Source organism: Mustela erminea, chromosome 17 (genome assembly GCF_009829155.1).
Source record: "Mustela erminea isolate mMusErm1 chromosome 17, mMusErm1.Pri, whole genome shotgun sequence".
Lineage (NCBI taxonomy): Eukaryota > Metazoa > Chordata > Mammalia > Carnivora > Mustelidae > Mustela > Mustela erminea.
The window spans coordinates 36847432-36874928 of record NC_045630.1 but is presented as its reverse complement, the minus strand read 5'-3'; the positions used below and the strand labels follow the sequence as shown (position 1 = coordinate 36874928).

General features: G+C 38.8%; 2 pseudogenes; both read left to right on the top strand.

Moving 5' to 3' along the window:
• The first annotated feature begins 412 nt into the window (after positions 1-412).
• On the top strand, positions 413-3313 carry LOC116576066 (annotated as a pseudogene).
• An 18052-nt stretch (positions 3314-21365) lies between these two features.
• On the top strand, positions 21366-25136 carry LOC116575924 (annotated as a pseudogene).
• The last annotated feature ends 2361 nt before the right edge of the window (positions 25137-27497 follow it).

Genomic DNA, 27497 nt, shown 5'->3' with positions numbered 1-27497 from the left:
ATGCAACTCAATGGCAAAAAAAAATCTGATTTTAAAATGTGCAGAAGATTTGAATATACATTTTTCCAAAGAAGACATACAGATAGCCAATTTATAATGTACTTGTACCTGTTGCTCAATGTCACTCATCATCAGGGAAATGCAAATCAAAACCACAATGAGATATCACCTCCTACCTGTCAGAATGGCTATTATGAAAGAGACAAGAAATAACAAGTGTTGGTGAGAATATGGAGAATACGTAACTCTTATACAATGTTGGTGGGAATGTCAGTTGGTGCAGCCACTATGGAAAATAGTATGAACTTTCTGCAAAAAAATTAAAAATAGAGCTACCATATGATCCAGCAATTCCATTTCTGGGTATGTATCTGAAGAAAATGAAAACACTAATTGTTTTCACCCCAAGTTCTAGGCAACATTATTTACAATAATGAAGATATGGAAACAAGTGTCCATCTTTGGATGAATGGATAAAGAAAATACGATGTAGCCTGGTGCCCTTATGCTGCTCCTGCCTAGCTCTGCAGACAACCATAGCACCATTGTCACCCGTGCTCTGACTACTTCCGCATTCTGTCAAGCTGAACCTCTGGGAATGTGGTTTGAAGCTTTTGTTAAGAGTAGAAACAAAATGCTTCTGCCTCTTTTCAGGAACTGGAGGATAAAAAGAGTTCTCGGAAGAATCAGAAGATGAAGGGTTGTAGTTAGAAGAGTTTCCTACATTGAAAACACTTGATTACAAAGAGCTGAAGATAAAGCAATGGTTTTAAAACAAACGGAAAGCAGCTGGTGAACCAATGAAGAAAGAGATAACACTACTTCACTTGCATAACTAAGGCTTCTGAAATGCTATCTGAGCCAGTGAAAAGATAAGCATTCCACAGTGTAGATCCTACTTTGGATAACTTGGTTCCTTCCCCAAGTAAAGCAAAGAACACTTTTCTTTGATGTATTTTCCCCAGTGTTTGAAAGGAATTTCAGATGGTCAAATAAAAAGAAAAAAGTCCCTAAACTTGGTGTTATGAATTCATCATTAGAAGGTATAGATCCATTTCATTCTTTCTGGTATAATTTTGATTCTTGGAGAGAATTTTCTTATTTAAATGAAGAAGAAAAAGAAAAAATAATATGATGAGAGGAGAAGGATTGAAAAACAGAACAGAGCAACAAGGGCACAAAGGGAAAAAAAGAAATAAACAGAATAAGAACATGAGTTGATAATGCTGTGATCCAAGGATAAAAAAAAAAAGAACTGAAGAAGAAGAAAAAGCCACAAAAGAAGCAGAAAAGAAAACCAAAGCAAAGCAAAATCGAAGGAGAGAAAAACTGAAGAAAAACAAGGACAAGCTGAACCAGAAGCTGTTTGATTAGCCAAAGAGAAAGAAGAGGAGGAAGTCAGACAATAAGATTTTTGGCTAAGAAGGAAAAAGATATCCAGAAAAAAAAAGGCCATTTAAAGGAAAGGCAAACACTTCAAAGCTTGTCTAAGACCTGGAATCACTTTCCTGACAATTAGGCAGAGCAGGTTAAAATGATGGAAGAAGTGGATACAATTTGTGATTGTCTTGAACTAGCAAGCTTACAGTGTTTGAATGAAACACACCATCTACTAAAGAAGTAGGAAAGGCTGCTCTGGAAAAACAGAAGAAATAAATGAACAAGTTAGAAAAGAGAAGAGGAGCCTGAAGGTCACATGCAACAGCATCTAAGAATGTAGACAAAGCAACTGGCGAAGTGGAAACAGCAGTACAAATCGGTCAGAATAATGAAGTTCTAGAACCTAGGTGAGGTTCGGTGGGCTGAGGTCCAGAGCTGATGACCAAGAAAAAATTCTTGAGACATCTTTGGTGCAAAATGGTGGTTTATTAAAGCACGGGGACAGGACCCGTGGGAGGTGTAAAGTTTTTCCAACGAAATAAACACAATATCAGGCGAAGTGGATGTAAGGCAAGGTTTATTAAAGGTTCTCTCCGGTGAAGTTTCAGGGCCCAGGTGAAGGGGAGCTGAGAATGTTGCACCGGGAGGAGGTGGGCACCCTCGGGCGAGGTTCCGCAACTCTGGAAGGCAGAGTGGGGGCAGTCACATCCACGGCAGGGAGGAGGGGGCTTTTAAGGGGTCTTGGGGAAAGCTCAGGGGTCTTTTGGCAAGATTCCCTTATTCGGATATCCCGCCTGCTTGTCGGGATCCCATTGGCCCACAGGAGCCCGGGGCGGGGGTCTCAGATTCCTGCTTGGGCCTTTGTTCTTCTGTCCAAGTTCAGGTCTTGTGGCGGGAACTTTCGCCATCTTTAGTAGCCCTTCCTGCCAGCCCAACAGGCAGGAAGAGCTGCTGCCCCGGGTTGTGAAGGATGGCAGGTTATATACCCTGTGGTTGGGGGAAGGTGAGGGAAAGGGAGGTTTCAACGGAGTTTTCATATGCTAAAGAGGGCCTACAAGGTGCCAGGACACTGGAGGCCTTGCCCTTGTGGCTTGATCAATGTTGTCTTTAGCCCAGCCATTAACATTAAGATAGTTGGGAGACTTTTTGGTGGGATGTCAGAATCCTACTATCAATCGTCTTTGTTAGTGAGATTTAGGACATTAGTAAGCCAAGGGAGACTCCTGTCTAGCAGGATCGTGATCCCTGCAAGTTAACTATTTGTTTCTTTCGGGGGTCAGGGGTGACTGAGGAATGTCACACACATTACCGAGGGGAGCAGGTGGAGAGGGGCTGCAAGGTGCCAGCTTTTGCTTTGTCTTCAGCCAGCCTCCTGCTCCCTCATCAAGAAGACTATTGGTCTGCAATTACTAATTAACCTTTTTCCTGCTGGAACAAATTCAGCAAGGGAAGTTACGGGCACATCCTACTAAGGATGAACATACATCCTTCTTCTGGAGTCAAGAGAACTGCCAAAGGTGTTATTGATAAAGTAAAGAGTCTTCAAAAACTTGACCCTCATCAATAAGATGATAAAAGAAAAAGGGGTTTGATAAATTTAAAAAAAAACGTAGAGTGGTGCCTCAAGCAGACAAAGCAACACCTTCAGAAACTACTGGAAGGTCCACACACAGATTTCACCCCTTGGATAACAGAAGAACAGACGCTTTGGGAACAAACTTTGAAAACATACCCAGTAAATACACCTGAGAGATGGGAACACATAGCAGAAGCAGTGCCTGGTGGGCTAAAGAAGGACGGCTTGAAACGATGTAAGGAAACTTGAGATGCTAAAAGCAAAGAAGCTGCTGAAATGCGCTGCTGAACACAAGTATAGCCAAGAAATGGCTTGTGACAATTTTTGTTTTGTGTGCATTTTTATAGTAAAACTGAAAATACTGTAAAAAAAAAGAAAGAAAGAAAGAAAGAAAAAGAAAGAAAAAGAAATCGTGCTGTATATTTACAATGAACTATTATTCAGCCATAAGAAAATGAAGTCTTGGGGCCTGGTGGCTCAGTTGGTTAAGACTCTTGGTTTCCAGTCAGGTCATGGTCTCAGGTGGCGAGATGGAACCCTGCCTCAGACTCTGCGCTCAGCCTGGAGTCTGCTTAAGACTTTCTTTCCCTTTGCCCCTCCCCATCACTCTCTCTCTCTCTGTCTGTCTCTCTCACATAAGTAAATAAATCTTAAACAGAAAAGAATGCAGTCTTGCCATGTGGAACATGAATGGACTTTGAAGGCATTGTGCAAAGTGAAATAAGTCAGATGGAGAAATAGACAGGATCTCACTTAGGATCTTATTTATATGTAGAATCTAAAAAACTCCAAAAACAAATGAAAAACCAAGCTCACAGATACAGAGAAGAAATCAGTGGTTGTCAGAGGTGAGGGGTGGGGATAAGTGAAGTGGGTGACCGAGGTCAAGAGGTACAAAAGGTACCAACTTCCAGTGATCAAATAAATAAATCATGGGGATGTAGTGCACAACATGGCGAAACAAGTTAATAACACTATATTTGAAAATTGTTAAGAGAGTAGATCTTAAAAGTTCTCATCACATACAATTTTTTGGGTAACACAAAATTTGGTAACACAAATTTGATATTCATATACATAATACATATCATGTATATGTTAATTAGACTTATGTATATGGATGGATGTTAATTAAACTTATGTATATGAATATCGAATCATTATGTTGTATACCTGAAATTAACATATTGTTGCATGTTAATTATACCTCAATAAAAAAAAAATAGAAAGTAATACAATAACAACAAAAGGACATGAGTTAGCTTGAAGGAGATCCCACTGATCAATTTGAGCCTTAAAGAGATATAATCTATTATCTTACAGATGGTAACCCACTGAATATAATAGGAAGTTATGAGTCCATTTAATATAAATTAATAAATTTACATTGTTTTAATGTGCTTCTACATAAAATATTTATTAATTATAAAGGGAAGAGTAGGTTTGCAGTGAAGAAACTTGGCAGACATGATCTAAATTATATAGTTAAAGGTGACATTCTCCATAAAGGAACAAATCAAAAGCTGCACCACCTAAGAATGCAATGAGAGGATGTTAGCATTATTTCTGGAATATTTCTACCGAAGATGCCTAACCTGAATTTAATAAGGAGAAAATATCATCGGATGACTCTAAATTGAGAAGCATCCTATAAAATAACCAGCCTGTCATTTTCAAATATGTCAAGGCCTTGAGTGTCAAGGTCAGAACTGTTCTATCCTAAAAGAGATTAGAAACAGGACCGGTCTTGATGCAATGTGTGATTGTGAACTGGATCTATGAACTACATTAATAGACAATAGGCGTCTGAGGATTAAATTGTAGTGCAGTATCAGTGTTAACTTTATGATTGTGTTGGTTGTGTTGTGGACTGTAAGAGGATGCTCTTGTTTGTAGGAAAGATACACTAAAGCATTTAAAGGGTGATGGCACATCAGGTTGGCAACTTATTCTCAAATCGTCCAGGAAGAAAAGGCCTTTGAATTCTACTTGCAACTTTTCTATAAGCTTGATATTGTTCCAAGACCAAAAAATTGATGATAAAAATAAAAAATTAAAAATAATTCTCAAAATCACTAACTATAATTCTGAAAATGAATAGAAAAGAACAAATCAGTTTTGGCCAACTAACGTGAAGACACTTTAAGAGCAGTTTACATAAAACATATCAGGCTGCACAAAACGCCACATAGCAAGGGGAGAAGCCTATATCCGTGTGAGTACTGAGTACTCAAACTTGACGTCTGAAGTAGGCTAATGAGTGTAGAGTATATTTCTATATTATTAGAATAGAAAAAAGAATATATTTCTGTCTGCTAAGATAGAACATCACAAGTGTTTGGATTATAATTAGTTGATTGATTCATCCTGACTCTTTCGTTTGCTAGCTCTAAGACCTTGACATGTCACTTAATCTCTCTCTGCGCCTCAATTTCCTCATAGATAAAATAAGGATAATTATAGGGCCTACTTCATAGGTGCCCAATGGGTGAGCTTTATCTACTTTTTAAAAAATTTTTATTTATTTATCAGAGAGAGAGAGAGAGAAAGCATGAGCAGGGGAGAGGCAGAGGGGGAGAGGGAGAAGCAGGCTCCCCACTGAGCAGGGAGCCCAACACAGGATTTGATCCCAGGACCCTGGGATCCTGACTTGAGCTGAAGGCAGCAGCTCGACCAACTGAGCCACCCAGGTGTCCCACAATGGGTGAACTTTAAATGAGTTAGTGTACGTACAGTACTTAGATTATTGCCTGGCACAAAAAAAAGTGCTACCTGAAGGTATTAGCAGTCATTGTTATTAATTCATTCACCAGCAGTACAATTTGCATTTTCCAGTGTTAATGATGGTAATGCCATGGTGCGTCTCCCTACTGGGTTTTGAGAGAAATTTTCCCTGCTATGGAATTTCCTGTACCATCCCCCCAACCTCCCACTCCCCCACTCAGCTTGTGTCCCTCCAGACCCTCCTCAAAAGCAGAGTGTCAATACTTATCATGACCTGACCCCAGCTTTTCATTCTGACCCTAGAACTACACGGCCAAGCTGGGAGCACTTAGCCAGCATATCTAGAACATATCTTATGTTTTCTGGCAAATGGTTCATTGTTTTCCTTCATGCCACTCTGCCTTTAGGATGTTTGCCTCTTTACCTCTTTGTAGAATTAATCAAACTGTCTGGGACTATTGACCAAACCTACCTCCTCTGTGTCACACAGAGCTCCTCTGTTCACCTCAGTTCCATTTTGAAGTCAATGCATTTGAAACTGAAATACTACTACATTTTTTATATTTTCCCTTTTCAATAACACTTAGGCCCCCGAAATTGATGTGTTTTTTTTAAAGATTTTATTTATTTATTTGACAGAGAGAAATCACAAGTAGATGGAGAGGCAGGCAGAGAGAGAGAGGGAAGCAGGCTCCCTGCTGAGCAGAGAGCCCGATGCAGGACTTGATCCCAGGACCCTGAGATCATGACCTGAGCCGAAGGCAGCGGCTTAACCCACTGAGCCACCCAGACGCCCCCCAAAATTGATGATTATGAGATTATTGAACACTGACAGAGAAGGGCTTACATAATTTTTTTAGGATCATGTGCAACATTTTAAGCTTTATCAATAATAGTTAGACTTTTGTTCTTGTTTGCATCTGTTTACGGGACTCATTTAGGCAACTCTCTTATGGTCTGTGAGTCGTTTATTTATGCATTTTATTGCTGTGTCACCATGAAGAGCAGATGGCAATAAATATATCCTAACTTGATTTAAGGACTTGAATCTCCCTGGCATTTATGGATTGTCACTTTTAATGCTGCCGTCCTCTTTAAAGTTGCTTGCTTGAGAGCATCTGAGACTAGATGGCAAAAACCTGCATGTCCTTTACCTCATCTAGTACATGGGCCTAAATGTGTCCACCAGTGAATAGAATATGAATTTCAAAGTCAGTCCCAGTTGTGTTTAACGCTTGGTTCTTGAAGAAAGTAGCTCATAACAGCTGATGAGTTTGGGCAAATTTCTTCATTAAAGAATGGAGCTATTGACAGTTGACTCCCCAAAAGGTCACCAGAAAAACAGAACAAGACCAACTGGCCAAACAAATCTATGTGTATTGGATTTGCTGTAGTAAGGGTGAGCATCATCTTGACAGAGAGTAATATCTCAGAAGGGAGAAGTCAGGGGAGGATATTTATAGGATTTAGGTAGGCTGGATAGTATTCAAGGTAGAGAACTAGTTGAAGTGGGCAGAAATGATGAAATCACAACTTTGGATTGGGGGGTCTAGGGAGACAAGTAAGCAGCTGAACCTATTTTATTTGGTTCAGGGTCTTATTTTCCAAGGGCAAGGAGTTAGGTCTTTTTTTATTTTTTATTTTTTTCAGTATTGTCTAACACTGGAACAGGAAGGTACATCCAGTTCCAGGACTATTTAATACAGGTTTAGGAAATTTGTTACTTTTAGTTCTTAGTGATCAAAGTATGTCATCAGATTATCCTATAAAATAGAATACTGTATATAAATGAGACTTGCACTGAGTAAGTGCTCATTAAAATCTTAGTTTCTTTTCTCTCCTAGTGCAGCTGCTTCCAAACCTTTCCACTTCTCTTTATTTATGTGGAGAACTCCTCTTCATATTAACACCATCTAAATCCGTGGTCTGCCATAGTACTAATACTCAAAAAAGCTTATTGAATGAGTACATAAAAATCAAAAGATTAGACTTGGAAAATCAAAGTATTTGCAGAATTTTAATAATAGCTTAAACCCATGAAATTGGATTTCTTCCAAGTATAATTAATTTATTTATTGTTGTACTGAATGGAAATTTCTCATTAACTCATTGAAGTTCTGGAAACTGGAAAACCTAAAGGAAAACACTAGATTTTTATTCCAAATATTTAAATTATTCAACTTTGTTGTCTTTCATGGGAAAAAAAGTTATCCAAATTAGTTAAGAGTCGTTATATAAGGATCTTCTAAGGATGCTGCTCCGACATCAGAATAAAGCGAGAGGTCTAAAGCTCAGGTTCCGTTTAACATTTTTTCCCCTTTGAACTTGTAGTCTTTGTTTTTGACCACCTTCATTAGAAAATGATTTTAGGTGCTTCTGAATTGCTTTGCATCTACTTTTACAGATAAAGTGCAATATATCGTATAATTGTAAAGGTCTTACAACCCATACTGCTCTGTTTTCCCACAGCGTTGCCTGCTTTCTCTCTCTGTCTCCCTAACTCTGTCTCTCTTTGTCTCTCTCTCTCTCTCTCTCTCACACACACACACACACACAAACACAAACACACACACACACACACACACACACAGATTCCAAACATCAGTAGTTCCTGGACCATTAGAGCCTCTCAGAACTTTTAATGGTACAGATACCAGAATCCCTCTCTCTCCTCATTCACTCTGAGGAGATTCGGAGTCAGTCAAGTCTGAGCTGAGTAGGTAGGAATCTGCTCTTTTGCAAAGCACCTCAGGAGATTCTGGTGATCTGCCAGGTTTGGGAACCATCCTCTGAGGTATATGGCCATCAGGGCATTCCCAGCTCCTGGGGATTGGGACAAGCCCTGCATCCTCCAGCAGCCATTCACACACATAGGGTGCAAGGGCTTGTTTTCCTTTCCTGCCACCATTCTAGCTTTACTGGAGTCCCCCAGGTTGCATCTGGTTCCGGGCATGCTTCATTAGCTGCAAGGTTAATACAACTGTGACTTTTGTTTCATTTTGTTTTGTTTTGCAAGGGCTACCATAAGGGCGAAGATGAACAGGAAAAGTAATTGAATACAGTAAAATTCTATTTTTTTTAAGCAACTGGAGTACCCTTTATTCTTCATGTGCTCTAGGTGTAAGAAGTTGATGTGTCAGCTGACAATTGTTCATGGAAACCTCACCAAGAAATGTCTGAGTTTCTATAGAATTTAAAGTCCAGACGGATCTGTTTGGATTTGGAGGCAGGTGCTAATTCGCAGGGCTATAGCAGTCTTCTCTCGCTCTTTCATGTGGTGTTGGACTAACAATAGCTACCGTTTATAGGCAGCTGCTATGTTCAGAGAACAAGTTCAGCACTTTTTCTACTTTGTTTCATTTAGTCCTAATAGCAACACCGAAACCTGTTTTCCTCATATTACAGAAGAAACTGAGGCTGGGTTAAAATTAAATGATTTACCTGAGGTTAGACACCAGGTACACAGAAGAGCCAGCCTGGATACCCAGGTTTTTAGCTCCAAACCTGTACCCTGAAGGCATTACAGAATAGTGATCACAACTGTGGGCTTTGAGCCCTCCTGCCTGGCCTCAATCCCCTACTGTGTAACCCTGAGCAATTTGTAGAGCCCCTTCGTGCCTCAGGTTCCTCATCTGAAAATGGGGTTCTTAACCCAGCTAATAGATGGGCAAAAGATCTGAACAGACGGCAAATGAGCATATAAAAAAAAGCTCAACATCGTATTTTGTCACTAGGAAATTGCAAATGAAAACAACAATGACATATCACCACACACCTATTGAAATAGCTAAAATCCAGGGGCGCCTGGGTGACTCAGTGGGTTAGGCCTCTTCCTTCAGCTTAGGTCATGATCTCAGGGTCCTGGGATCGAGGGCCACATTGGTCTCTCTGCTCAGTGGGGAGCCTACTTCCCCCTCTCTCTCTGCCTGCCTCTCTGCCTACTTGTGATCTCTGTCTGTCAAAATCTTTAAAAAAAATAAAAAAGAAAAACAAAGAACTAAAATCCAGAACACTGACAACCCCAAATACTGGAGAAGGATGTGGAGCAACAGGAACTCTCATTTACTATTCGTGGAAATGCAAAATGGTATAGCCACTTTGGAAGATAATTTGGTGGTTTGTTTATTTGTTTTAAAGATTTGTATTCATTTATTTGTCAGAGAGAGAGAGAGAGTGAGTGAGCACAAGCAGGGGAGTGGCAGGCAGAGGGAGAAGCAGGCTCCCTGAGAAGCAAGAAGCCCAATGTGGGCTCAATCCCAGGAAGCCCAGTTCATGACCTGAGCTGAAAGCAGCCGGTTAACCAACTGTGCCACCTCGGTGTCCCCAGTTTGGTGGTTTTTATAAAGTTATACATTCTTACCATACAATCTAGCAATGATACTCTTCAACATTTACTCGAACAAGTTGAAAACATGTCCGTGCAAAATCTTGCACATTTACAACAGCTTTATTCTTCATTGCCAAAACTTGGATGCAACCAAGATGCTCAACTGGTAAATGGGTGAACAGGCACATCATTACAATGGAAGATTATTCAGCAATATGAAGAAATGAGCTATCAAGCCACACAAGATGTGGAAGAACCTAACTGCATACTGCTGGTGAAAGAAGCCATTATGAAAAGCCTGCACATTATATGATTTCAACCATAGCATATCCTGGAAAAGGCAAACTATGAAGAAAGTAAAAAAAGCAGTAATTTCCAAGGTTCAGGGATAGAAGGGAGGGATCACTAGGTGGAACACAGGGGAATTTTAGGGCAGTAAAATGATTCTGTATGATATTGTAATGGTGGATATACATCATTACACATTTATTAAAACCCATTGACCTGTACGACACAAAAGTCAACTCTAACGTAAACTGTGGACTTTAATTAATAATAATGCATCAATATTGGCTCATCACTTGTAAAAAATAAAGAAATAGTACTACGTTAATGCAAGATGTAGATAATAGGGAAAACCGTGTGCATGGTGGGGTGGAGAGAAGAGGGAAAATAGGGTATATGGGAACTCCCTAAACTTCCCACATAATTTTTCTGTGAGCCTTGAGTTGCTCCAAAAAATAGTCTATTAATTAAAGAAGAATGTCCAAAAAAATACAGATATTTAAATAAAACCCTTAAAAAATGCCTGGCACTGAATAAATATTATTATCATTGTTGTTGTTTTTATTTTTATTACTAATCTGTATCACTTCCTTGGAGGTGATCCAGACATTTGTCTGAAAGCAGCCTGAAGTTTTTTTTTGGTTTTGTTTTGTTTTGTTTTTAGCAGCCTAAAGTTTTGGTGGGAAATTTAGTGTGACCTTGGGCAGGTAACATAAACTCTCTGTACCTCCATTTCCTTCTCTATAAGGTGGGGATGAGAATTGTACATACTTCTTGGGTTGCTGTGAAAAATCAGTGGGTCAATGCGTATAAATTTTCTGAACAGTGCCAGGCATGTAAGTGGACCCTAAATATAGCTACTTTTACTGTGTTTCTATATGACCTCCTAACCCTCCATACTCCATGGAACTTGGCTCAAACCCATCACTTAATTTTTGTTTTCTTTGCTTGTCCCCATTTCAGCACAAGAACTTAATATTTGGCCTCAGTACAGGATGCGGCACATCGAGATGCTCAACATCTGCTGAACAAACTGGCAGAGCTGTAGACCTGAAACCCGGACACCTCACCTACAAGGAGGCCTTCAGCGTTCTAAGTTGTGAGAGCGTTCCACGTTCTATAGGTCTTACATGCAGTCCGGATTTTGAGGAGTACATTTGCTTTCCTGGGGGACTCCCTCCTTTACTATCTAATGTGTCTTGGGCTCTTCTTGGATTATTCTAACGTTTGGGCACTAGTTCTACAATATCTACCTCCCACCCCTCTTCGGCTTTACAACTCCGATGGACGATATTGTAATTTATTTCAGCTGTTTGATATCCCAGTGATAGTAGGTTCTTAGTCCTATGGTTGACTTTGAATTTGGGAGGTATAGTTTCTGGTCTATCAAACTTCATCAAGTTTATATCTAACCTTCACAGTCTGATATGAATTCTAGATTTCAAATAACCTTTAATCTCTTAGGGGGCAGAATTACAAGTATTTCACCAAAGTTAGTTTCCTTGTCTAGAATGCTATATATATATATGTGTGTGTTTATGTGCACAGGCGCATGCGTGTGTATATGTATGAAAGATATGTATTATATTATGTTCCTTATCAATTCTACAAATATTTAATTAGAATATATAGACACTGAATGTTCTCAAAACAGATTCACTTTTTTATGAGTGCTTAAAAGATTGACGTGTTTAGGTCTAACTCTTCTGAGGAAAGAGTGAATGAAGACAGTTTTAACAACAGCAAAAGAATCTATTGCCTTGCATTTTTAGATATGATAATTATAATACCAATGCATAAAAATTAGAATCAAGTTATTTCAAAATAAAAAAAAAATCTGGGGAAAATGTACATACAAAATATATCTTTACTGATTATTCTAATAATAGGCTGAAAACACATATATACCTTTTACAAATAAACTAAATAATAGTAATTCACTGGTTCTGACTTAAGCTCCTTGGAGTTCTTAAATATGAATCTTAATCTTCCAAGCTGGGGTGAATCAGTTCAAGCACATACTGAACACCATTTTCTCCTCTTAGCAGGAAAGGTCTGTTCACTTTGAGATTCAGCAAACATGAAACTTAAACTTCCTAATTCCCTGCAGGAAATTAACTTGTGTATAAAATTAGAGTTGTGAGTTAGATACTAAAGGTATTGTAAATGGGGCATCTGGGTGGCTTAGTGGATTAAAGCCTCTGCCTTCGGCTCAGGTCATAATCTCAGTGTCCTGGGATTGAGCCCCGCATCAGGCTCTCTTCTCTGCGGGGAGCCTGCTTCCCTCTCTCACTGCCTGGTTCTCTGCCTACTTGTGATCTCTGCCAAATAAATAAATAAAATCTTAAAAAAAAAGTATTGCAAGTAAGAAAGGTTAAGAAATGTTATACTGATCTTTTCTCACTGTCAGGTGATTTTCTTGTTGTTCCAATATGATTTTTCCCATGAAGGAAACACACACCAACTTAATAACATATAGAAATTTATATCTTTAGATTTAACGGCTTTCAGTGTTACTCAAATGTTGTCTGCTAACCCACAGTATAGTTATCGCCTGGCATCAGGTTGGAAATGAAGATTCAGGTATTATCCAAAACTCTTGAATCACAATCTGCATTTTGACAAGATTTACCTGCTCAGTAAATTTTGAGAAGCATTGGGTCGCCTGGGTGGCTCAGTTGTTAAGCATCTGTCTTCAGCTCAGGTCATGATCCCAGAGTCCTGGGATTAAGCCCTGCATAGGGCTTCCTGCTCAGCGGGAAGCCTGCTTCTCCCTCTACCACTCTCCCTGCTTGTATTCCCTCTCTTGCTATCTCTCTCTGTCAAATAAATAAAATCTTAAAAACAATTTTTTTTTCTTTTTGAGAAGCCTGACAGACTGAGTATCAGCTTGAAGTTAGACAAGTCTGGCTCTAGAACAACACTACCCAATAGAACTTTCTGTGAGGATGGAAATGTTCCATATCTGTATTGCTCAAAACATTAGCTATTAACCACATGGGGCTACTGAGTGCATGAAAAGTGGCTAGTGCCTGAAGAAGGTCCCCTTGAGTATTCAGCAAAGTATGAGATTAGCACATGTGTATGAGGAAATTATGCATATGTACTAGATTAGCACATGTGTATGAGGAAATTATTCACATTGAGAAAGAAGCATCCAAGAAGATTAAAGAGAATAATGCTTACCACCAGGAGAGCCAGGAATAGTTCTTGTTCCTATAAATCCAGTGTTCTATACAGTGAAGCAAATGTTAAGTGCTTAGCTAGTGTTATGGTTGGTGTTGGTATTGGTGTTGAATCCTTATACTCTTAAGAAAGTTACTATTATTAACTTTCATTTATAGATGAAAACAGGAACAGAGAGGTTCAGAAACTTGCCCAAGATCACACAGCCAATAAGGAGTACAACTGAATCTCTAATTTGTTCTATTTGACTTCAAAACTCGTATTTTCAACCATAATGCTGACCCATCTCCAATAGATTTTTTTTTCTCCTCTGCCCTTCAGTACTGAGCTTGCTCCAAAACTGGATTTCAGTAGAAGTTGATTCCTCAAAAGGATTTGTGGTTGATAAGATAGATTGTCCTTCCATAAACCATTTTTGGAAAATGTCAGTGCTCCCTAGGAAGCGACTCACATATCATTTCCCATTTTCCCCTGCACTGATGCTAGCATGATTTCTTAAATGCTGGTAATATGTGGGAAGGTAATTGGAGCCTTGCCCTCTCTGCTAGAAACTAAAAGTATAAGACAATGAATTGGTGATCTGAGCCACTGTCTGGCCTTCCTTCCATTACTTTGTTAATCATGGCACTGCTCTCTGCCCTGGGTTTAATTAGTTTATTTATTTTTTTAAAAGATTTTATTTATTTGACAGAGAGAAATCACAAGTAGGCAGAGAGGCAGGCAGAGAGAGAGAGAGAGAGAGGAGGAAGCAGGCTCCCCGTGGAGCAGAGAGCCCGACGCAGGGATCGATCCCAGGACCCTGGGATCATGACCTGAGCCGAAGGCAGAGGCTTTAACCCATTGAGCCACCCAGGTGCCCCTAATGAGTTTATTTTTAATGTCCCCAAATAAAATGATTTTCCCCATTCACAAACTGAAATGCTCCATGATCTGCTACTCTTCTTTGCCTTCCTGCCCCGACTGAGCCTTTTTTCCTGTCATCCTCTAACCTCTAGGCATAGCTATCTTGCCATGCCAGTCACCTCAGGGGTTCTGTATCTTCTCCAAGACCAAGTAGAAAGTCTTTATTTTTGCTTTATGTAACCCATGTGTCAGTTTTAGATCTTTTACCCACTGAAACCCAAATAGGATCACCTCAATCCAAGAAAATTCACGTTTCTTTCCACGATTTCTGTCTATTCATCTTTTGCATGAATACTCCTACTTCCTGGCTCGGATTTTAGTGGGTAGTGCCTTTGCAGGTATGAGTCTGCTTCTTTGTAAGTTCTATAAACATTTAAGATCCTCCCTCGAATTTGGCCTTGAAATTAGCTGCCTTAAAGGTAGTTTTGGGAAGATTTATATTGCATTAGTGCAAGTGACTTCAAAATGAACATTAGATATTCCTTTTTTGAAATGCCTTGTAGCTATGCCCACATTACTGGCCTTTTACTCTACATGGTCTCCAACTGTGCATCATATCTCTTCTCCTCTTACACTCCCTGTTTAGATGTTAAAATTTATTTCTTTCTTTGCTTTAGGAAGACCACTCTAGCCACTTTTTAAAACATTTACCATGGTACCTGCTGACATTCACACTCTTTGGTCTGTCAATTAGTAATCTAAATATTGGCTCAAAAAATGACAGTAACCTCCCTAAGAGGAATTCTGGTGCCAGTTGTTAAGACAATACATTTTTTACTTCCACTGACCTCATTTTAGCTAACATTTCCAGCCTCGTCTCCCCACTCGTGCACGTGCTATTTCTGTTATCAACATACTATGTTTTTCCTCATTTCCGTATTTTAAAAAGATGTCACTACTTCTTTTGCCTGGAACTCCTTTCCATCCTCCCATAAAAGGAAATATATGTTTTAAAGGGAAAGTCTTGCCTCTATACAATTTAATTTTTTTTTAAATCAAAGATTTTATTTAACTCATTAATTAATGTGGGGAAAAGTAATATGCTACAACAGGTTCAAAGGACAGTCCAGAGAGCAGAAACATATACAGGCCATACAGGCCATCAGGAGCATGAAGACAAATTTTCTTCAGAAATGCAAAACTGGTTTATTCCACATTGGGGGAGAAAAATCAATTGAAGCTTCATCAGGAAAAAATGCATTTGTACACCTCTGGACAAAATTAATTTGCACTGCTCTAAGTTGTCTACAAATTACAGAGCTCTAAGCAGCTCAATGTCCATGAAGGGCACAAAGACCCCATAAAACCAGGTATCTTTGGAGGATGTGCTAGACACCACTTGGTTTTCATTAAAGACATCCAGTAAGATTTTTCATGCATTTCCAAAGAATTCACAATTTTCCCTTTTATTCTTTTATTTCCTCTAGATAGTCTCAACCTGTGTACTTAATCTCCAGTTTGTGCAGAATCTGAATCATTAGCTTGCCAAACTGTTTTTTTTTTCTTATTTCTTTTATTCTTTCTCCTTTTGAACAGAATTGGGAAACCATTGTGTGTTTAGATTTCTGGTTACTCTAATGGTGCATTCAGTTGGGTTTGGAGGCTTGAATTACCTTGAATGAGCTGTACGTTCTCTTAATACATTTTTCCTAAGTCTAAGTATCTTAGACTTCAATTTCTTCTGTATGATGTTGGAAGGTTGAATATAGTTCAAATATTATTCTCTTTAACAAAGAAGCAAAAGGGACCTTGAGGAATTCCATATTTGCTGTCATCTGTTGCATTTTTATACATACATATTCTATAAATAGTGGCCCTCTGCTTTATATATTTGTTTACTTGCTCTAAGAATAAGGCTTTGCTGCCTGTAACATTTATCATAATTCTCAGAATATTAAAGGAGTTAGTCTCTGGCATTTGGTTCACAGGCTAATACAACTCTTCAGCATTTATCTTTTGTCATTTCTATATTTATGTCTTAAATGTGAACTGTTTGCAGAGCTGTAGTGCTCTGATTTCCTTATGTTCTTCTTCACTTTCTTCCTTCTTGGGATGATACATCATAATACTGTTAGAACTGTATTGTAATAGCCAATACTTTATAAAGGTAAATTGTATTAAGGCTCCTGATAATTCATGCTATGTAATTCTTACTGGAATATACATTACCAAGTGACTTAATTAGGAGGCCACAGATGGGGACTATTGATGCTGAGACAGTATTAATTTCAGAAAAGGTTGGCCAATGAATAAACCAAATGGCACTTGAAGGATGGAGGTAAGTAGGATCTCATGTTGGTGTAGAGAGAAATCTTGTGATAACAAGATCATGTATAATGTAAACAAACTAAACAGTGTCACAGTGATTCTTCAGTGACTTAAAAGTACAAATAAGGGTTACTCCACTGGATTTTCAATTCTGAATCTTGCCCAATATTAAAAACAGAGAGGAAAATTTTTTTTTAAGATTTTATTTATTTATTTGACAGAGAGAGAGATCACAAGTAGGCAGAGAGACAGGAAGAGAGAGAGGGGATAGCAGGCTCCCTGCTGAGCAGAGATCCTTACACGGGGCTCCATCCCAGGACCCTGAGATGGTGACCCGAGCCAAAGGCAGAGGCCCAACCCACTGAGCCACCCAGGCACCCCAACAGAGAGGAAAATCTTATGTTGTTCTCCTAGATGCTCTGGATACAGTTGGACAATCTTTGGTGCGGTCAAGACTATAAAAACTGCTGCTCACAAAACTGTGGGGATTGAGGATCTCTGGCCTGGGTTGGAGAGGAAGGCTCTGCCTGCCACAGGCACTGTAGTAGGTAGAAAGCCAGGCTGTGGCAGGTGGGGTCAACTTTAATTGTGTTGTCATGCAATGGGCACCTTCATGGTCTCTGTCTATGGCTTCTCTTAAGAGACCTCTGCTATTTGTATGTCTTCTTTTTTTATTGTTCTTTGGAGAAATGTCTGTTCATGTTTTCTGCCCATTTCTTGGTGATATTTTTTTTTTTTGAGTGTTGGTTTTGCTATGTTCTTTATAGATTTTGGATACTAGCCCCTTATCTGATAAAACATTTGCAAATATCTTCTATTTCATATGTTGCCTTTTAGTTTTGTTGACTGTTTCCTTTGCTGTGCAAAAGCTTTTGATCTTGATGAAGTTCAAATAGTTCATCTTTGCTTTTGCTTCTCTTGCCGTTGGAGACATGTCTAGCAAGATGTTGCTGCAGCCGAAGTCAAAAAGGTTGCTACCTGCATTCTTCTCTAAGATTTTGACGGATTCCTCTCTCACATTTATGTCTTTCATCCATTTTGAGTGTATTTTTCTGTATGGTGTGAGAAACAGGCCCACTGTCATTCTTTTGCATGTGGCTGTCCGATTTTCCTAACACCATTTGTGGAAGAGATTTTTTTTCCATTAGATTTTCTTAGACTATAGGGTCCCTATTCTTGGTTTTTTATTCTGTTCCATTGATCGACGTGTCCGTTTTTGTGCCAGTACAATACTGTCTTGATTATTGCAGTTTTGTAATACAGCTTAAGTCTGGAATTATGATGTTTCTGGCTTTGGTTTTCTTTTTCAACATTACTTTGGCTATTTGGACCTTTTCTGGTTTCATACAAATTTTAGGATTGTTTGTTCCATCTCTATGAAAAATGCTGGTGGTATTTTGATACAGATTGCATTGAATGTGTAGATTGCTTTGCATAGACATTTTAACAATATTTGTTCTTCCAATCAGACATTTCTCCAAAGAAGACATACAAATGGCCAACAGGCACATGAAAACATGCTCAACATCACTTGGCATCAGGGAAATACAGATCAAATCATGATGAAATACCACCTCACACCAGTCAGAATGCTTAGAAAAAGAGAAAGGGGAACCCTCTTACACTGTTGGTGGGAATGCAAACTGGTGCAGCCAATCTGGAAAACAGTATGGAGGTTCCTCAAAAAGCTAAAAATAGAGCTACCCTATGACCCAGCAATTGCACTACTATGTAATTATCCAAAGGCTACAAGGATAGTAATTTGAAGGGGCACATGCACCACAATGTTTACAGCAGCAATGTCCACAACAGCCAAATTATGGAAAGAGCCCAGATGTCCATTGGCAGATGAATGGATAAAGAAAATATGGGAAAATATATATATATACAAACACACACACACACACACACACACACAAATGGAATATTACTCAACAATAAAAAAAAGAATGGAATCTTGCCGTTTGCAACATGAATGGACTAGAGGGTATTATGGTAAGTGAAATAAGTTAGAGAGAGACAAATACTGTATAATTTTACTCATATGTAAAATTTAAGAAACAAAACAGAAGAACATAGAGGAGAGGAAGGAAAAATAAAATATGAAAATTGAGAGGGAAGCCAACCATAAGAGACCCTGAACTCTAGTAAATAAATAGGGTTGCTGGAGGAGAGATGAGTCAGGAGAAGGATAATTGGGTGATGGGTATTAAGGAGGGCATTTGGTATAATGAGCCCTGGATGAATGACTAAATTCTACCACTGAAACTAATAAAAAGATAAAATAAAATATAGGAGAAATAAATACACCACCAGCACAGATGGGGATGATTAAAAAAAGAAAGAGAGACCTCTCTTATAGCTTCCTAGAAAGATTAGTGGGGAAGGGGAGATTTTAGCTTCAAAGAGAAACCCCTAGAATTCCTGGTTTTTCTTCTTTCTCTTCTTGTGCAGTGTCTCTCCCATCACAATCCTCTGAGCTACAGGCAGTTTAGCTGTATTAACCAGTTTTAGACAGTGAAAGGGAACTGCAGGACATAAAGTGTATAACCTAAAACAAACAAGCCAACAATGGTGTGCCAGACATTGTTCTCATTGGTTTAATTATTACTTTGTTTACTCCTCAGCACAACTAAGTAAGGCAGATAATATATGACGTTTTACAGATATGTGGATTATATAAAATTACACACATGTTGTTCTATATAATTCAGTTATTTTGCCTTGCAAAGCAGTAATCCATTAAAAATAAGGCTCTTTTTATTTTCCATGATAGCTGATCCCAAACTTTGGTGGGTTTAGGGGGATGTGAGGGAGGGGAGACCTTGTCTCTGATTAATAGAGTTAATTTCTGCCCTCTAGTCTGAAGTGTCCCCCTGACCCCACCCCTTTCTCTTTTAATTGCTGAGGGAATAAATGCCATGTGTGAGGGTCAGCGATGTCCTTCTGCTGCAGGCCATACCTAGAAATATTGATTTGGCATTTGATACCATGACTTAAATCACACTGAATCTTCCAACTTCCTATAATGCATGCTAAACATCTTGGTCTCCTTCTAGATCTGTGGATCTACTCATGATTTTCGCCAGCAATATGGCAATGGTAACTGGTCTTTAGATGGCTGTGTGTCTTATATTTGATGAAAATATTTGGCTAATAGTGATAATAGGACTCTTTCAAAATAGTTTTATTTGGACGGGGGGAGCATGGTGCCTGGGTGGTTCAGTCAGTTGAGTGTCTAACTCTTGATCTCAGCTCAGGTCTTAATCTCCAGGTCTTGAGTTCAAGCCCTGCATTGAGCCTACTCAAGCCCTGCATGGAGCCTAATTTAAATAAATAAATAAATAAATAAATAAATAAATAAATAATAGTTTTGGGGTTATGCGAAACTGCATACAATAGAGTAATGAGGCCCAACTCTGTTTTCCATGATAGCTAAGGATGTTTACTGTACCCCAAAGATTGTCTAAAGCTACCAGTGTTCCTTTAAGAATAATAATGGCTAACAGGCTAACAGTTATGTGGTGCACTGTGCCAGGCCCTGTTCTAATTGCTGTATGTATATTACCAAATTTTAATCCTTATAGCTTGCATAACTTATACAAGCAAAATTAGTTTGACTTGTTTCCTTCAGTCTATCATTTTCTTCTAATTCCAATTCTCATGTGGATGCAGTAAGTAGTGAGACATAATGTCACATGCTTACAGTTGATTGCAAGGGAGGCTGTCAAGGCAGGCCCAGGTCTTTGCCTGAGGAGTTTAGACTCATTGTGAAGAAAGTGAACATGATATGGAAATGTGTTTAAAAGATTCTAGGACACCATATATATAAATAATGCCAGTATAGAGACAGAGTAGGAAAATCAGGAATGTGGCATCACATAAGCCAAGGGGAAAAGTATGTTTCAAATGCCACCAAGAGGTCCAGTACTGTGAAGAGTGAAATATATTCATTGGCTCTAGTGATATGGAGGTCACCAATGGCCTTAATGAGAACCATTTCAGCAGAGGATTGGGAGGGGAAAGAGATGAAAATAGTAAGTTTAGGCAATTCTTTAAAGATCAACAGTGAAGAAGAGGAGAAATACAGGATAGCAGTTGATAGAGTGGGAAGTTGGATCAGGGATTTTTTTTTAATTCTAAGGTGAAGGATTCAATAGAGAGAAGATGATGAAGATATAGGACAGAAAAGGTATAATCAGTAGTGTAAGCTTCTGAGGAGTCTGGGGATGGTATTCAGGGCACACTACTATGAGAGAATAGTAGCAATTGTAAACAGGTCATTGTGATAGAAAGTCAAAGAAAGTTCTTTAATTAACTTTGACTTTTGGGAAGTGAGGCATAAAATTGAAACTGGGAGAATGAGTGTGTGTTGGTTGAAGAAAGAAGGTTTTAGCTGGTAAAGCGTAGCAAGCAAGCTGACTCAAGAAGTATACCATGACTGCCAGGGAGTGCTGAAAGCTCTGGTCAGGGAGGAAATCTTCCAGGTATAGGTAGCAATGCCTCTCTGGCCTATTTCACAATTTCCTTAAGCATGGTTTAGCTGCCAAGATGCAGACACAAAGAGAACAGATAGTGTATTTATCCAGGATTGGGTTTATGAAACAATAAAGGGTAAAGGGGCAAGGGAGTCTTAAGATGTTGGTGAGAGAGTTACTGACAAACGACGACAATCTAAACTGAACGACGTGGGAAGTAAACATCATGGTCGTAACGATGGTAGTGTTGACTAATGGAGACTTCAGTGACCTGAATGTCCCAAAGACACAGAAGGATGTTTGAGGTGGACAATGGTTGAATAATCAAACTGAAAAGATAGAAGTTTCGGGTCAAAAGTAGATGTGGTAAGCAGCCTCTAAGACAATTCACAATAACCCCTGCATCCACTCTTGTGCTTTCTCACTTCCTCACTCTGAGGGTCTGCCGTGTTGTCAGCTTCCCCAGGGAGAGGCCCACCCAGCAAGGACTAAAGGATGCTTCTGGCCTACGGTTAGGAATTAAATCTTCCCCAAAACCACGTGAGGGAGCTTAGGGGCAGATCCTCTGCTATTTAATCCATCAGATGATGGGGCGCCTGGGTGGCTCAGTGGGTTAAAGCCTCTGTCTTTGACTCAGGTCATGATCCCAGGGTTCTGGGATCGAGCCCCTCACTGGGCTCTCTGCTCAGCAGGGAGCCTGATTCCCTTCCTCTCTCTCTGCCTGCTTCTCTGCCTACTTGTGATATCTCTCTGTCAAATAAATAAATAAAATCTTAAAAAAATTATTAAACTGTCAGATGAAACTGCAGTCCCAGTCAATAGTTTGATTAAAGTCTCATGAGAAACCTAGTATGAAAGGCACCCAGCTAATCTCCCTAGATTCCTGGCCCACATAAACTGTGAGATAATAAATATTGGTTGTTTTAAGCTACTGAATTGTAAGGTAATTTGTTATGCAGTAGTAAGTAACTAGGCAGGATTTTCACAGTACTAATTAGATGTGAAGATCTTTTGTTTAAAGGAAAAATAAGATCTTTTTCATAAAGGTCATGTTAGAATGGGTTAGAGTAACTTTTTATGGGTTCCAATACCAGTTATAATGAAGTAGTCAACTGGAAAAGAAAATGCCAAAGGATCTTCTGAGAAGGCGGAAAACTGCTGAAATATCCCCTTAACTTAACAGCACCCATCTCCAAGGTCTCATGTTGGAAAATAATGCTGACAGTTCAGTTATTTCCTATAATGATTATACCTGCTCTGGATATTTCTCTTTTAGCTGCAAAATGAAATAAAAGTGAGTAAAAAAAGTCTATGTTTTAACATGCAAAATAAAGTGTGTATTATTATTATTATTATTATTTTTTTGCCAACCTACTTCATCAGAATTTAGCTCCTTAAGGAATATTTGCCTTCTTCACTACTGTATCCCCAGAACCTAGAGTAATTCATGCACCTGTTTAAGTTTTTGTTCCCCTAGACTGTTCACAGAGTAAAGTCTAAACTCTTCAACATGACAACAAAACTTTTATTGACATGGCCTTTGGTTTTCCACACTCCCATCCCTAATTTGCTTGGATGACCACAGTGTAAAATGACCACAGTGTACTCATTGCTTTGTTTTCAGTTCTGTCTTCACTTTTAGTCGCTGAACATTTATTTACATTTGAACTGATAGCTACTCACTTAAAAGGATATATATAAAATTATTTGTTTTATCCAGTGTTGTTGTTGTTGTTGTTTTTCATATATGTAGTAGGAGGGTTTTTAAATTTCTTTTTTTTTTTAAAGATTTTATTTATTTATTTGACAGAGAGAGATCACAAGTAGGCAGAGGCAGGCAGAGAGAGAGAGAGAGGAGGAAACAGGCTCCCTGCTGAGCAGAGAGCCCGATGCGGGACTCGATCCCAGGACCCTGAGATCATGACCTGAGCCGAAGGCAGCGGCTTAACCCACTGAGCCACCCAGGCGCCCGGTTTTTAAATTTCTAATTTGAAAGACTGCCCTAATCCAAGTCTTACTATATCCATTTTCATCTCTTTCCATATTAAACATTTCTGTGTAGTCATCCTCCAAGTGAGATTCTTTTAAACCAGCAAAAGAGGGATTTTGTTTTGTTTTATCTGATCTAAAAGTTTGTTTTAATAAGCAAATTTAATCAATTTATATTTATTGTGATTACTGATATATTTGGTTATATTTCTGCCACCTTTAATGTATTTTATGTCTACTGTATTTATTCTTTACACCTTTTTTCCTCTTTTAATGGCATATTTTAGTTTGATTATATTTTCTTTATCCCCATTCCCATTTCCCTTTGCTGATTTGAAAGTTGTAAATTTTTCTAACAAAGTCTAAAATTTAACAGATTTTTGCTATGTCTAAATTAGAACTTTAGAATATTTCAATTTCCAATACTCATTTCACTGTTGTCAAGTATTTCAGTGCCACCATGTTGTTAGGATTCTTCCAATTTATCTGTTATTGTCCTCAATATTTTTAGGAGTCAATATTTATTGAAGTTTAGTAATACTTTTTTTTTTTTACCAGTTTCTCTGTTTAGCATTGTATCTTGTGCTCCATTTCTCTCTTCAGCTCATTTTCTTTTATGCCATAGTGTATTTTTAATCATTTCTTTCAGCAAATGTCTAGCAGTTTTATCCTTTCTGTATTTGAAAATGCCTTATTTTATCCTCCTTTAAAGTTAATAGTTCAGGTGGATATGAAAATAATTCAAATATATGGAAGAGTAGAAAGACTTTTACAGTAAACACCTATATCCTAACCACCTGGATTCTATATTTGTTAACACCGTGCTGTGTTTGTTTTATCCTATATCTGTTTATTTATTTCTCCATATTATTTTTTGATGCATTTAAAAAAGTTGTAAACATCCATGTACTTCACTCTTAAATGCTTAGATGGAATATGATTAGCTATATGTGTTTAGAATTCCTTTTCTGAAATAAAATATACACAATGTATAAAACTCAAATGTATCATTTTGTGAGTTGTGACAAATACATGTACCTTAATAACCTATACACTCATTAAGATATAGAATGGTGCCATTCTTTCTAGAAAGTTCCATCATGCCCCTTCCCAGGTAATCTCCAGAAACCCCCTTAAGAAGAAAACATCGTTCTGATTTCTTTTCACCATTCACCCACAAGACTGGGGAGAATTTCCATTTGATCTATGATACCAAGGCTTGCTTTGCTCTTCATCAGATTACACCTGAGGAGGTTAAATATAAGTTGTACAAAGTGAGTGAGATCTTCTTGTTGTTGTTGTCTTTTTTAAAAAGATTTTATTTATTTATTTGACAGAAAGAGAGCACAAGTACGGGGAGCAGCAAGTAGATTTTTTTTTAAAAAATTAAAATTTAAATTTTTAAAATTTAGTTATTTGACAGAGAGAGGGAGAGCACAAATAGAGGGAGCAGCAGGTAGAGGGAGAGGGAGAAACAAGCTCCCCACTGAGTAAGAGTCCAATGCAAGGTTTGATCCCAGGACCCTGGGATCATGATCTGAGCCAAAGGCAGACACTTAACCAACTGAGCCACTCAGGCTCCCCACAAAGTGAGAAAGACCTTTGTGGGAACAAAAGGAATCCCCCATCTGGTGATCCATGATGCCCACACCATCTGCTATTCTGATCCCCTCATCAAAGTGAATGACACAATTTAGATTGATTTGGAGACTGGAAATATTACCATTTTCACCATCTCTGACACTGGTAATCTGTGCATGGTGACCTGAGGTGCTAATCTGGAAAGAATTGGTGTGATCACCAGTTGAGACAGTTACCTTTGTTCTCTTGATATGGTTCATGTGAAAGATGCCAATGTCAACAGCTTTGCCACCTGGCTCTCCAATATTTTGTTATTGGAAAACTCAAAAAGCCATGGATTTCTCTTCCCCATGGAAAGGGTATCCATCTCACCACTGCTGAAGAGAGAGATAAGAGACTGGTGGCCAGAGCAGTGGGTGATGTGATTGGAAGTCCTTAACTAAAGACAATACAGCATGATAACAACAACAACAACAACAATAACAACAACAAAACCCTGCTAGACTATTTTCCAAAGTGGCTTTTATTATTTTACATTTCCACAACAACGTATGATGTCTCTACATCCTTGCCAACATGTTGTGCTGTCAGTCTTTTTGATTTTAACCATTCCATTGGGTATATATGGGAATTCGTCATGTATTCCACTGTTTCTGACTCTCTTGTTCATGTTGAGATCTCTAATGGCAGTGTCATTTTCATTTCTTTGTAGCTAATGTATTTTTTCCTACAATAGTTTTTAAGATTATCTTTTCCTTTTATGTTCTGAAGTTTCACTGCAATATGTCTGATTTGTTTGTTTCCCCTTATGCCACTTTTTAAGTTTGAGAATTTAATTTTGGAAAACTCAGTTTGGTGTAATTTGTAATTATGTCTGTATGCTCACTTTCGGGGAGAATTTTTATCATTTGGACCTTGAGGTATTCTGTTTAGTACAGGTTTTCCTTTGGGGGTAGTTTCTTATTGGTTTCTGATAGGGCTATGTGAGGTTTCTATATAAATTTCTTGGCACAGGGATGCCTGGGTGACTCAGTCGGTTAAGCCTCTGCCTTCAGCTCAGGTCATGATCCTGGGGTCCTGGGATCGAATCCCGCATCAGGCTCCTTGTCCAGCAGGGAGCCTGCTTCTCTCTCTGCCTCTGCCTGCCACTCTGCCTGCTTGTGTTCTCTCTTTGACAAATAAATAAATAAAATCTTTAAAAAAAATGTCTTGGCACAGAGTTGTCACACTGTGAGGGCATCTGGGAAAATCCCACTCCAAATATGTGGGATGTTTTGTTTAGGGGTTCTGATTCCTGAAGGTCAACTGTTTCTACCCATGTTCGGGCAAGCTGAGAGCTAGGGGTGGTAGGTCCCAATTTTCCAAGCTCTTGATTTCACCAGAATTCGAGTTCCAGTTTCCCCACTATGCACAGAGCCTGTATCCTCAGTTTATACCATCACACAAATACTTAAAGTGCAGCCTGTAAGGTGCCTTTATTTTTAGGTTATAAGCCTCCCCATCCCCTTTAGATTCCCACTAATTGCTGTGGATTCCTTCCTACTTTTGACATGTGAAAATTTCCCCTTTTTGCTTTTGATCTTGGCAGTATATTAAACATACATTTAAAAACATTTTTTCCAGGGCACCTGGGTGGCTCAGCGGGTTGTGCTTCTACCTTCGGCTCTGGTCATGATCTCGGGGTCCTGGGATCAAGCCCCATGCCGGGCTTTCTGCATGGTGGGGAGCCTGCTTCCCCCTCTCTCTCTGCCTGCCTCTCTGCCTACTTGTGATTTCTGTCTGTCAAATAAATTTAAAAAAATTTTTTTCCCTGTCCTTTCTATGTTTATTGTAGAAAGGCAGTACTCACCTCTCCTTAGCTCAATCTGCCATCTTGATTGTTATTTTCTAGTTACCCTTTAAAGTCATTGTAACTTGGCTTCTTCCCCAGTATTCCATTGAAAATGTATCTACTAAGGTCTCAAATCACCAGTGAATCATTAGATCCAGTGGACATTTTCCAGTGTTTACAGCATATAGCATATGATGGTGTTCTTCATTTCTCCCACTTCAAAGACTTTTTCTCTCTCTGGGCTTCTAGAAAACTGCTTCTCAGAGTTGTCCCTGCTTCCAAACTGCTCCTTCTCAGCCTCCTCTGAAGTCTGTAAATTGTTGATTTCCAATCTCTGGCTCTACCCAGATGTGTCTTTTGGGCTCTACACCTGTGTGTATCCCCTGCCTACTCAATATTTCTTTGTTATGTCCCACAAACACCTCAACTTTTTCAAAACTGAATAAAATTTTCCCTAAATCTATTTAAAGAAATGAAGAAGAGTAGAGTGTTATTTCTATTGATCATGGTCTTCAAAGGAAAAAGTTTATATGAATGTGGAAGAGTAGTGATTTGGAGATGGTAGTGAGGGGTTAGATGAATTCTCATTGCAGCTTCTGGCTTCTAGGAACACAGGTCATACCAGATGAATAACCTCCAAAGGAGGGGGATTGTTGGGATTTCAAGACCTTAGAGAAAGATCAAGTGTCAGTTAAGAGGAGTTGGGAAAGTCTTCAGGGATGAGATCAAGCTGAACTATAATTTATTGACAGAGAAAGAAAGATTTAGAGTGTGTAACTGAGAGAGGAAGGTAGCTAAAAGGAGAGAAATTGTAAAGAAGCAAAGCATTCACCAAGTGTTTATTGAGTTTCTTGAGTGTAAGTGCCACTCATTAGCATATTTCCATTCTCAGAATCTCTCCCAGTGACTGGTATATACTAGTCTCTGAGCAAATGTCATAATAAAATGAGACTGCTGTAAATGGCTTTT